Here is an 11,441-nt window from a genome sequence, read left to right as displayed (position 1 = left end):
TAGTTTTCTCTTTGAACCAACTTTGAACCAACCACCCATAAACTTCACCATCCAAAATGTGTGGTATGTGATATGTGTTTTCAAATCATATTTCTGAGATACCGGGGGTTTCAACCGGGCAAACTGCAACATGCAATAGTAGTGTTGATGCAAACACTTCTGAAATGTGATTCATTTGAGTGCCATTCTAGAAGTCAACAAAATGCAATTATGCATGCCTGCATTCAGTTTTCATAGAAATACAAAGGGGAAAAAAAGTTTAGTGAGTTTACAGCTCTGAAAAAGATTGTTTATTAACAAATATTTTAACCACCAATATTTGATTGCATTGTAAAATGTTATAACTTTTCATTTTTAGAAATAAATAAAATAATATATATAATAGAAAATATAATTTCATATAGATATGATTTAATATTGGTCATTTATTTTCCCACTCTGTATAATAATAATAATAATAATAATAATAATAATAATAATAATAATAATAATTTAAAAAGTATAAATTAATACATTAACCTTCGTTTTCCAAAACAAAAGTTTACAAAAACAATTTTTCAAATGAAATATTACATAGTGAAATAATGTGCACCAATAAATCACTCAAAGTAAGAACAAAAAATGCATATTAAACAGGTTAAGCAGGTCAGTTTTGGTTCATATCGATTTCAAACACTCATTACCATAACAATAATGTGTTGTATAGAACTGAGATTTGCTGTAGCAGTTAAACATAAGTTCAGACTTTATGGAGTTAATTTGGTATGATGATACAGAGAACAACAGGCCTTTGGTCCTTTGTCGTGCTTTGAGGATGTTTAATTTAGAAGGCCCCGAAACCACAAAGACCCACAGATAGAACCATCTGGAATGTTCTATAAGAGACACTGTCTAAGAGAAAAATACCAAAGCAACTCTAAACATCCAATACAGATTGAAAAACAACCCTGGGCATTGTAAACAGGATGAACTGCAAGTTTAAACTCTAATCATTGATGTTATCTCCCCACAATAAACCTTAAAACTGCCTTTCATCACATAAAGATCGTTTTTAATCTTTGTGTCGTGCAAGTGCTGCTCCACACGTAAAAATGCAATTACGAATGCCTGTGGTCAGCTTTCCTAAAAATATGAATGAAAATGAAAGCAAGGGAGGGTGAGTTTACCACTTTGAGTACAGACTGTTAATTTCAGCTTATTCAGTTTGAAAATGACTCAAAGATGAGTCATGATGATTCAGTTTTCAAGTGAATTCACAAGAGTGAAACCCTAAAAATCACAATTTATTTTCCTGGCAACTGACAAACAAAATATTTCCTCTCCACTCCAACTTTCATTCTCATTCTGTAACATTCACATGCTTACCACTGCTCCACCACTTTTTGCCATTAATGATAAAATGGTCTTTGTGCACTCTTTGTGGCGTCACTTGAATCAACATCCGGCTCTAGAAAAGAGACAAACAGAGTGTAAGTGTAAGAGAGTACTAGGTTCAGTGACAAAAATAATTTTAGGTAAAAAAATAAAAATAAACATCCGTCAAGGATTTTTTTTTTTTTTTTTTTACAATTCTTTTTCCCTCCAAGTATTTAAGAAAAAAAAAAACTTTGTCCTCCAAATCAAAGTTATGTGGTGTAACAAAACAGGATAAAACAAACAATCAACAAAATTTTTTTTAATTGTATTATAGAAAAGACTCCTGAAACCCAGACACAGTCTAATTTGTCCCATGTTTCATAAAGAATATGTTTATTTTTACAGAAAATCTCTAACATTGTGTTTTTCATTATTGTTTCGGCAAATAAACGCACATCTCTCTTAAAGTATTATTTGTTTAATAAAATTTGAAATGTTTATGAAAACTATCAATGCAGAGTGCACACTCAAATGTTCTCAGGGTTGTGGACCTGTCTGTGTGTGTTTTTGCTCCCTGTGACCCAGTTTCTTCCTCATGTTGATTGTTAATTTGATTCCAGGTGTCTCGTTCTTCTCCAATTATACTGTGTTTAAAAGCCCCAGTCCTTTCAGTTTGGGTTTGTTGGTTCTTGAACGTCCTTCCATGTGTTCCTGTGTCTCCTACATTCCCCTTGTGATTGGATTATTAAAGACTGTAATATTGAAGAACTTCTCTTTTCCTCGTTCCTTGCTCTCCGAGTGTATTGTGGCAAAAGAACCAATCTAAACAGTTACTTCCGTTTGTACCCTCTGTTTTGTTTCTCCCAGTGTTTTTCTTTCTGTTGTGTCCCATGGATCCCCTCCTTCGCCCGGAATACCTCCTCCTCCTGCTGAAGCAGGGGGAGAAATCACTCGAGGGCCACACGAGACTGTTCCTGGTCCAGGCAAGCCTCACCAACTACCCAGACAACGCACTTTGTGCATTCTATGATGCCAGTTTGAACATCGCATGCAGAACGTCCGAGGATGGCCCTCGAGCAAATTTCACCACCTTTGTGGAGTGGACACTGGCGAGAAATGGATCTCCGTTCCCCACCGGTTCCAAGGAGTTTATCGCCAGTGCCACTGCCGACCCAGAGCTCAGCCCACCATCTCCCCGTGGTACAGAGCATCAGCCTGAGCCCATGCTGATAGAGCGCCATTACCCGCCGCGAGCCAGAGCAAAGCCAAGCAACTGAGCAGAGGATCGCCCCGGAAGTTGAGCCCAACCCGTCAGACCAGGTGTGAGACCCAGCTACAGAGCCCCACAGATGGTGTGAGCGCGTAGAGCAGCTCTGTCCCCTGTATCCTGGCTGAGGGTGAGCTTAGCATGGCACGCCGTTGGTGCCAAAATGAAGAGGGGAGGGCTCCAGCCCCCAAATCCAATTCAGAGCGCCCTCCAGTGCCTCAAATGCCCACCCTTCCACCTGCTCCTGCCTCCTTCACTGTTGTCTGGCAGCCCCTCTGCTCACCCTCAGTCCACCATTATTATGGTGCGAGCTCAGCAGGACTGCCATCCTCCAGTGTTGCCAGGTTCGGAGTATCCTTTACATCTGCCTCCAGCCTCCGAGGCCCGGACTCCACTTCAGACCATAGACCCAGCGGCTCCACATTGGCTCCTAGCTCCCTCACCTCCACCATCACCCGTCGATCCATCAGCTCCACTGAGCTCCCTCATCCCTCCGGTTCTGCCTTGGTCGGGTGTCGACCCGCCATAGCCTCTGTACTCCTCTCCTCTGGCTGCAACTTGTCACTCTGTACCACAGGCTCCATTGGGCTCCTTCCTCCAGCCAGTTCCACCTTGGTCCTCAGCACTCGGCTCCACCCTGGCCCCCATGTCCTCAGCATCCCCTGGCTCGTTGGCTCTTCGTCTTGGACTCCTCCACCTGCTCCACTGCCGTTGGTCGGCCCCCTGAAGTTGGCGGCCATCCCTCCTCCATGGCTCCTCCCACCGTTGGCTCCACTGTGGGCCGCTCTTATGGCTGTGGCCTGAGTACTGCTGTGCTCCTCCTGCTCTGGGTCCCTCCTGGCTCCTTCCTCCTTCGTCCACCACCCCCGGTCTCTCTCTGCCGGCCTCCTCCTGGATATCCGTCCTCCTCCGGAACCTCCTCCCAAGTTCCCACCCACGCTTCCCTCTGTTGTTGCTATGGTGCGAGGACGCACCTTCTGGGAGGGGGCGTTATGTCAGGGTTATGGACCTGATCCTCATGTTGATTGTTAATTTGATTCCAGGTGTGTCTCGTTGTTCCCCAATTATCCTGTGTTTAAAAGCCCCAGTCCTTTCAGGTTGGGTTTGTCAGTTCTTGAACGCCCTTCCATGTCTTCCTGTGTCTCCTATGTTCCCCTTGTGATTGGATTATTAAAGACTGTGACTCCTTGTTTCCTTGTTCCTTGCTCTTCGAGTGTATTGTGACAAATGTATTCAAGGTGTTAGCAAAATATTTGAATGCTTTTTACTTGATGTTAAAATAAAAAAAAATCTAGATTTTTATTTATTTTAATGCACTTAATTATATTACTTATATTTATTTTTAAGTATTGTGTTGCTGTGGACAATTGGGAAGCTAGGAGACAAAAAGATTGAGAACTTCTTCACTGGAGGATAATATCTGGAGGTTAACAACAGAGTGAAAAAACACAAACAGAGAGACTGGCTGTCAAGGTGGAAATGATAACCTAGTGTAGATATTTTATATGACATCAGATATTTGTTTCACAAACATGAGCAAGCTATTACATCTGTAGTATGACAGCTAAAACAACACACATATGCATGCACACACTTGGATAAATAATGTGGGGAAATTGACAGTTTTCTTTTACTGATACAATGAGCCCCCCCCCAAAAAAAAAAAAAAAACGAGGTTAAACTCTTACGGAAAAGTCAAAAATTATTAAATCCCCGTGAGAAATATACAAAACTAATGCAATACAGAAACTGCAAAGTTAAAACATGACCATTGGACAAAAAAAAATATATAAATAAATGCTAACTGGGACAGCGGGGTCAGAGAAGAACAAGTGGAGAAGAACACATCTGAAAAGGGGCATTACAGCACCATCTGTATATGTTGAGAAACTTGATGCCTTTTTAACCATTATTTCACATGTGCTCACACAATCTATAGTCATCTTTTGGCTTGCTCAATTAGCAAGAAAATTAAAATAATTTTGTTTTTCCTCAATCTCATCGACCAGCTATTTCTCTCCTTGTATACTCATTGAACACAGACCTCATTATCAACCTAAATCAAGTGAGTACTAATGAATATGTGTCTGGAGAGTACTATGTTCTGTTCCAAAACCTTGCACTCTGTCCAGCTGTTTAATGAAACTTATGTAAACACCCCAAAGACACATGTCCACCAAAGAATTGATTCTACGAACCTGAAACCATTCTAATTATACAAGGTTTTCTTAAAGCTGAATAGTCAATTAGTAAATTTTACATATTACCTGTTATACAGAAGCAGGACCATATGTCTCCTCTTAGTAAGGGCTCCAGCCAGAGTCTTTTCTGTTCCTCAGTGCCAAACAGGTGCAGAACTTTCATATTGCCAGTGTCTGTTAGAGAGTTAAAGTCACCATTAAAAATCAAAATGAAGAATTCTTATATTTTTCTGGAATGTTGCAGTGTTTGTTATAAATGTTTTTTCTGTGCACATCATTTTATTTTAATTCATGTACCCTTGTAATCATTAAAGTCCTGTATGCAGTGGCACGAAGGCAGATCAATAATCTCTTCCCTCCAATGCTGACCTGTAAAACCTGACAAATCCTACTGCATATACGGATGTACAGTCATGGCCAAAAGTTTTGGCAGTGACATAAATTTTGTGTTTTGCAAAGTTTGCTGCTTAAGCTGTTGTGGTGTTCATTCACATTGTTTCTAGATTATTGTGTAGAGCGATCAGATGCATTTTAAATAACTGCTAAAATATTAATATTATATTAAATATATGATTTTTTTTTTGTAAACATTAGAGTATTTCTACAAAACACAAACTTCTGACATATAAGTTACAAAAAATGTACCAGAATTTAGGCACAATTATAATACAGCACATTCTCTGATAAATCAAAAAAAAAAAAAAAAAAAAAAAAAAGAAATTTTTAGTAATTATAGCTGTACATCTGTTTATAGTTCATGTTATTTTTTTTATCATTCTGTAGTATAAAAACAGAACAGTGTACCTTAAAGCCATAATCTAAAAGCTCCATAAAAACAGTAACATTTCTGACTCGTGAAGAAACACCCACCCACCTGGGGCCTGGAAATTAAAGACTTTGGGGGCGTAGAAGCAGTGTCCGGTCTTCTCTGTGATATGAGCATAATCCAGCTGAGAGAGGCCACTCTCATCCAGAAGAAACAAATTCCACAAGCCTGCAGCTCGAGCCTTTGCCTGCTCACAAGGACTTAATTAACACATACAAAGAACATCTTCCTAACTCCAGTTCAATCAAATACATTACAGGTCCTTCTCAAAAAAATTAGCATATTGTGATAAAAGTTCATTATTTTCCATAATGTAATGATAAAAATTAAACTTTCATATATTTTAGATTCATTGCACTCCAACTGAAATATTTCAGGTCTTTTATTGTTTTAATACTGATGATTTTGGCATACAGCTCATGAAAACCCAAAATTCCTATCTCAAAAAATTAGCATATCATGAAAAGGTTCTCTAAACGAGCTATTAACCTAATCATCTGAATCAACTAATTAACTCTAAACACCTGCAAAAGATTCCTGAGGCTTTTAAAAACTCCCAGCCTGGTTCATTACTCAAAACCACAATCTGCCGACCTGACTGCTGTCCAGAAGGCCATCATTGACACCCTCAAGCGAGAGGGTAAGACACAGAAAGAAATTTCTGAACGAATAGGCTGTTCCCAGAGTGCTGTATCAAGGCACCTCAGTGGGAAGTCTGTGGGAAGGAAAAAGTGTGGCAAAAAACGCTGCACAACGAGAAGAGGTGACCGGACCCTGAGGAAGATTGTGGAGAAGGACCGATTCCAGACCTTGGGGGACCTGCGGAAGCAGTGGACTGAGTCTGGAGTAGAAACATCCAGAGCCACCGTGCACAGGCGTGTGCTTTTGAACCAGAAACAGCGGCAGAAGCGCCTGACCTGGTCTACAGAGAAGCAGCACTGGACTGTTGCTCAGTGGTCCAAAGTACTTTTTTCGGATGAAAGCAAATTTTGCATGTCATTCGGAAATCGAGGTGCCGGAGTCTGGAGGAAGACTGGGGAGAAGGAAATGCCAAAATGCCTGAAGTCCAGTGTCAAATACCCACAGTCAGTGATGGTCTGGGGTGCCATGTCAGCTGCTGGTGTTGGTCCACTGTGTTTTATCAAGGGCAGGGTCAATGCAGCTAGCTATCAGGAGATTTTGGAGCACTTCATGCTTTCATCTGCTGGAAAGCTTTATGGAGATGAAGATTTCGTTTTTTTTTCAGCACGACCTGGCACCTGCTCTCAGAGTGCCAAAACCACTGGTAAATGGTTTACTGACCATGGTATTACTGTGCTCAATTGGCCTGCCAACTCTCCTGACCTGAACCCCATAGAGAATCTGTGGGATATTGTGAAGAGAAAGTTGAGAGATGCAAGACACAACACTCTGGATGAGCTTAAGGCCGCTATCGAAGCATCCTGGGCCTCCATAACACCTTAGCAGTGCCACAGGCTGATTGCCTCCATGCCACGCCGCATTGAAGCAGTCATTTCTGCAAAAGGATTCCCGACCAAGTATTGAGTGCATAACTGAACATAATTATTTGAAGGTTGACTTTTTTTGTATTAAAAACACTTTTCTTTTATTGGTCGGATTAATTGTTTTGATTTCCTTTTCATTAATATGATAATTTTTTTGGATTATTTCAGTTGGTGTGCTGTGATTTTTAAGTTTGTGTGAGTTTAATTTTTATCATTACATTATGGAAAATAATGAACTTTTATCACAATATGCTAATTTTTTGAGAAGGACCTGTATTATCTGTTCAAGTTTTGAAATTCTGTTCACCAAGACTGATTTATTGAAAAATACAGTAAAAACTGCAATAATGTGAAATTTTCTCATTATTCATAATAACGGTTGTTGTTGTTGTTTTTAAATTTAATTTATTTTAATATTTTTGTGGAAACCATCACTTTTTTCAGGATTCTTTGATAAATATTATATTCAAAAGAGCAACAGTTATTATAAATAGCAATAACAATAATTTTTGATTAACTTAAGGCATCCTTGATGAAAAACTACTAATTCATTTAATTATTTTAAATCTTACTAATATGAAGCATGATTGCATACATCATCAACTTCAACTCCTCTATCACAGCAAGTGTGTGCCATCTCTCAGGTATGTCTTTGTTCTTGGCAAAGTACTCCTTTGCTTCCTTAAACCAGTACCTCAAGGCTCAGTACTAGGGCCGTTACTCTTCACGCTTTACATGTTACCCTTGGGAAATATCATCAGGAAACACAGTGTTAGTTTTCACGGTGTTATGCTGATAATACTCAGCTCTATATTTCTTCGCGGCCCGGCGAAACATACAGTACCAATTTTAAAAACTAACGGAATGCATAGTCGATATAAAAAACTGGATGACGAGTAATTTCTTACTGCTAAATTATGAAAAAACAGAGGTGTTAATTATAGGACCTAAAAGCTCTGCATGTAATAACCTAGAATGCTGTCTAAGACTTGATGGCTGCTCTGTCAATTATTCGTCATCAGTTAGGAACCTAGGTATGCTATTTGATAGCAACCTTTCCTTAGAAAGCCACGTTTCTAGCATTTGTAAAACTGCATTTTTCCATCTAAAAAATATATCTAAATTATGGCCTATCCTCTCAATGTCAAATGCAGAAATGTTAATCCATGGGTTTATGACCTCAAGGTTAGATTATTGTAATGCTTTATTGGGTGGTTGTTCTGCACGCTTAGTAAACAAACTGGAATAACCTACCTAACATTGTTCCAGAGGCAGACACACTTTGGCAGTTTAAATCTAGATTAAAGACCCATCTCTTTAACCTGGTTTACACATAGCACACTAATATGCTTCTAATATCCAAATCCGTTAAAGGATTTTTAGGCTGCATTAATTAGTTAAACAGGAACCGGGAACACTTCCCATAACACCCGATGTACTTGCTACATCATTAGAAAAATGGCATCTACGCTAATAGTATTAGTCTGTTTCTCTCTTATTCCGAGGTCACCATAGCCACCAGATCCAGTCTGTATCCAAGTCAGAGGGCCACTGCAGTCACCCGGATCCAGTACGTATCCAGCCCAGATGGTGGATCAGCACCTAGAAAGGACCTCTACAGCCCTGAAAGACAGCGGAGACCAGAACAACTAGAGCCCCAGAGACAGATCCCCTGTAAAGACCTTGTCTCAGACGACCACCGGGACAAGACCACAGGAAACAGGTGATTCTTCTGCACAATCTGACTTTGCTGCAGCCTGGAATTGAACTGCTGGTTTTGTCTGGTCAGAGGAGAACTGGCCCCCCGACTGAGCCTGGTTTCTCCCAAGGTTTTTTCTCCAGTCTGTCACCAATGGAGTTTTGGTTCCTTGCCGCTGTCGCCTCTGGCTTGCTTAGTTGGGGACACTTCATTTACAGCGATATCGTTGACTTGATTGCAAATTATTGCACAGATACGATTTAAACTGAACTGTGCTGCATGATGACATCACTGAATTCAATGATGAACTGCCTTTAACTGTCATTTTGCATTATTGACACACTGTTTTCCTAATTAATGTTTGACGCAATCTTTTTTGTTTAAAGCGCTATATAAGTAAAAATGACTTAACTTGACTTGACTTAAAACAGAGATAATTGGTGGGGGGGTTGTATTTACAATTGTATATATTTATCTTTCTGCACTCATGCGGTATTAACAGGAGGAATTTCCACAGAGATGACGGCAGTGCTGACCTGTTGGACAGGAAGTACGTGCTTTCTCATGAACTCTTTCACATGCTGAAGGACAGCCTGACCTTTGGGTGACAGCGTGAACAGCATAGCAAACATGGAGCTGCAGATAAAAAAAATACATCCTTTATAAAATATTATCAACATTTATAGTTACATATAATCACAATTTTAAACCACATACCCTTACAATAAAAATACAAACAATAATTATACACTCTGCTTACATGAAAACACCTTTAATTACCTATTCTGATTCAAAGGAAACAACCACAAAAATACAACCAAAACACAGAATGCTCAATAAACAAAACTTGCTGTTGAACTGAAATAATAAAATATATCCTTAAAATTTATTTTTGGACATTGAACACCTGAAAATAACAAAAAACAATTAACTGTCATGCATGTAACTACTCTATTGTGCATGTGGAGCTGAGATTGTGATCTTGTACCTGAGGGTGATCTGTAAACCCAGCTCAGCTAAGGGCTCCACACTCTCTTCAAACTCAGGTTCACTAGAATTACTGGCATTGCCCAACAAATGGCTTGCATAGATCCCCTAAAATGGGGAAAGCAAAATAACAAAGAGCCCTGTCACTTTGCATGTGTGTATAGCTGTGTGTTTCAAAAGACAAATATTAACACAAGGTTTACCAATCATTTGCTACCTTGAACTACAATTGGCATTCTGGGAGTAAAATCATCAACCTTCAATAAATATGTTTATTAAAATACACTTCTCTCATTTTGTTACATGGTTTATGGATATTTGATTCTAACTGGTCAATTATGCAGACAAATATATTTGTATAATTCCTGTTAAAAAAGTACAATTAACTGTTATGCCAACTAATCAATTCCTACATACACTAGCCAACTGTTCAAAAGTTTGGGTTTGGTAAGATATATGTAATGTTTTTGCAAGAAGTCTTTTAATAAAATTCAAAGTTTATTATTTTAACATATTTTAAAATGTAATTTATTCATATGATAGCAAATAAAAAAATGTCTTTACTGTCACTCATGATCAATTAAATACATCCTTACTGAATAAAAGCATTAATTCTTAAAAAAAAAATAAAAAAATAAGAATAAATAAATAAATAAATCTTCCTGACCCCAAACTTTTGAACTATATATAGCTGTGCTTAGTTTCATGTGTGTCATAGCCCTCGACTCTCTTTTTCTCAAATAATGAATACTTCAACTCAACAATGATATTTAACGGCAATTCGGGGGGAAGTCGTGGCCTAATGGTTAGAGAGTTGGACTTGCAATCCAAGGGTTGTGAGTTCGAGTCTCGGGCCGGCAGGAATTGTAGGTGGGGGGAGTGAATGTACAGCGGTCTCTCCACCTTCAATACCACGACTGAGGTACCAACTGCTCCCCGGGCGCCGCAGCATAAATGGCTGCCCACTGCTCCGGGTGTGTGTTCAAGGTGTGTGTGTGTGTTCACTGCTGTGTGTGTGCACTTTGGATGGGTTAAAAGCAGAGCACGAATTTCGAGTATGGGTCACCATACTTGGCTGTATGTCACGTCACTTTCACTTTCAATTTCAATTAATTTCATAATTTTGTTACAGCTATCCTGATTTTTTTTTCATCCTGTCCTCTAGAGGGCAACAAAGAGAGAAATGGTTTTAAGGTTTCCTGGAGCATAGAGGAAGGAGAGTATAAAGAAATGTAGTAAAGTAATACATTTAATGAGAGGGGTTGCAGGACAAGATTGGAGTTCAGATAAGCATTCATTAAAGGGTATTTATATTGGACTCATGAGATCAGTTTTCAATTATGGATGTATTGTGTATGAATCTGCATCTGCAATGTTATTAAATAAACTAGATATTATCCAAGCTAAAGCACTAAGATTGATTCTAGGAGCAGTTAAAACAACACCAATTGCAGCAATACAGGTGGATTCTTCAGAAATGCCTCAGGGCCAAAGGGAGGATCATTCTGTAAGAGATGTACTTAATTAAAGTTAGGAAAAAGTAAAAAAAAAAACAGGTAAAGGATTTGCAAGGAAAATAAAGAAACTGATCAATGAAACT

At 39.0% G+C, this 11,441-nt stretch overlaps 1 long non-coding RNA gene across 1 annotated transcript; it reads right to left on the bottom strand.

Annotated features, from left to right (window-relative positions):
* Positions 1-582: 582 nt before the first annotated feature.
* LOC122135329 lies at positions 583-5,914 on the bottom strand. Its single transcript, XR_006153445.1, has 3 exons — positions 5,699-5,914; positions 4,891-4,998; positions 583-1,447 (listed from the first exon to the last, which is right to left on the bottom strand). It is a non-coding gene; the product is annotated as an uncharacterized LOC122135329 (long non-coding RNA).
* Positions 5,915-11,441: the final 5,527 nt, after the last annotated feature.

Source organism: Cyprinus carpio, chromosome A24, assembly GCF_018340385.1.
Source record: "Cyprinus carpio isolate SPL01 chromosome A24, ASM1834038v1, whole genome shotgun sequence".
Classification (NCBI taxonomy): Eukaryota; Metazoa; Chordata; class Actinopteri; order Cypriniformes; family Cyprinidae; genus Cyprinus; species Cyprinus carpio.
The sequence above is the reverse complement of the archived record's forward strand: the minus strand, read 5'-3'. Positions and strand labels throughout refer to the sequence as shown.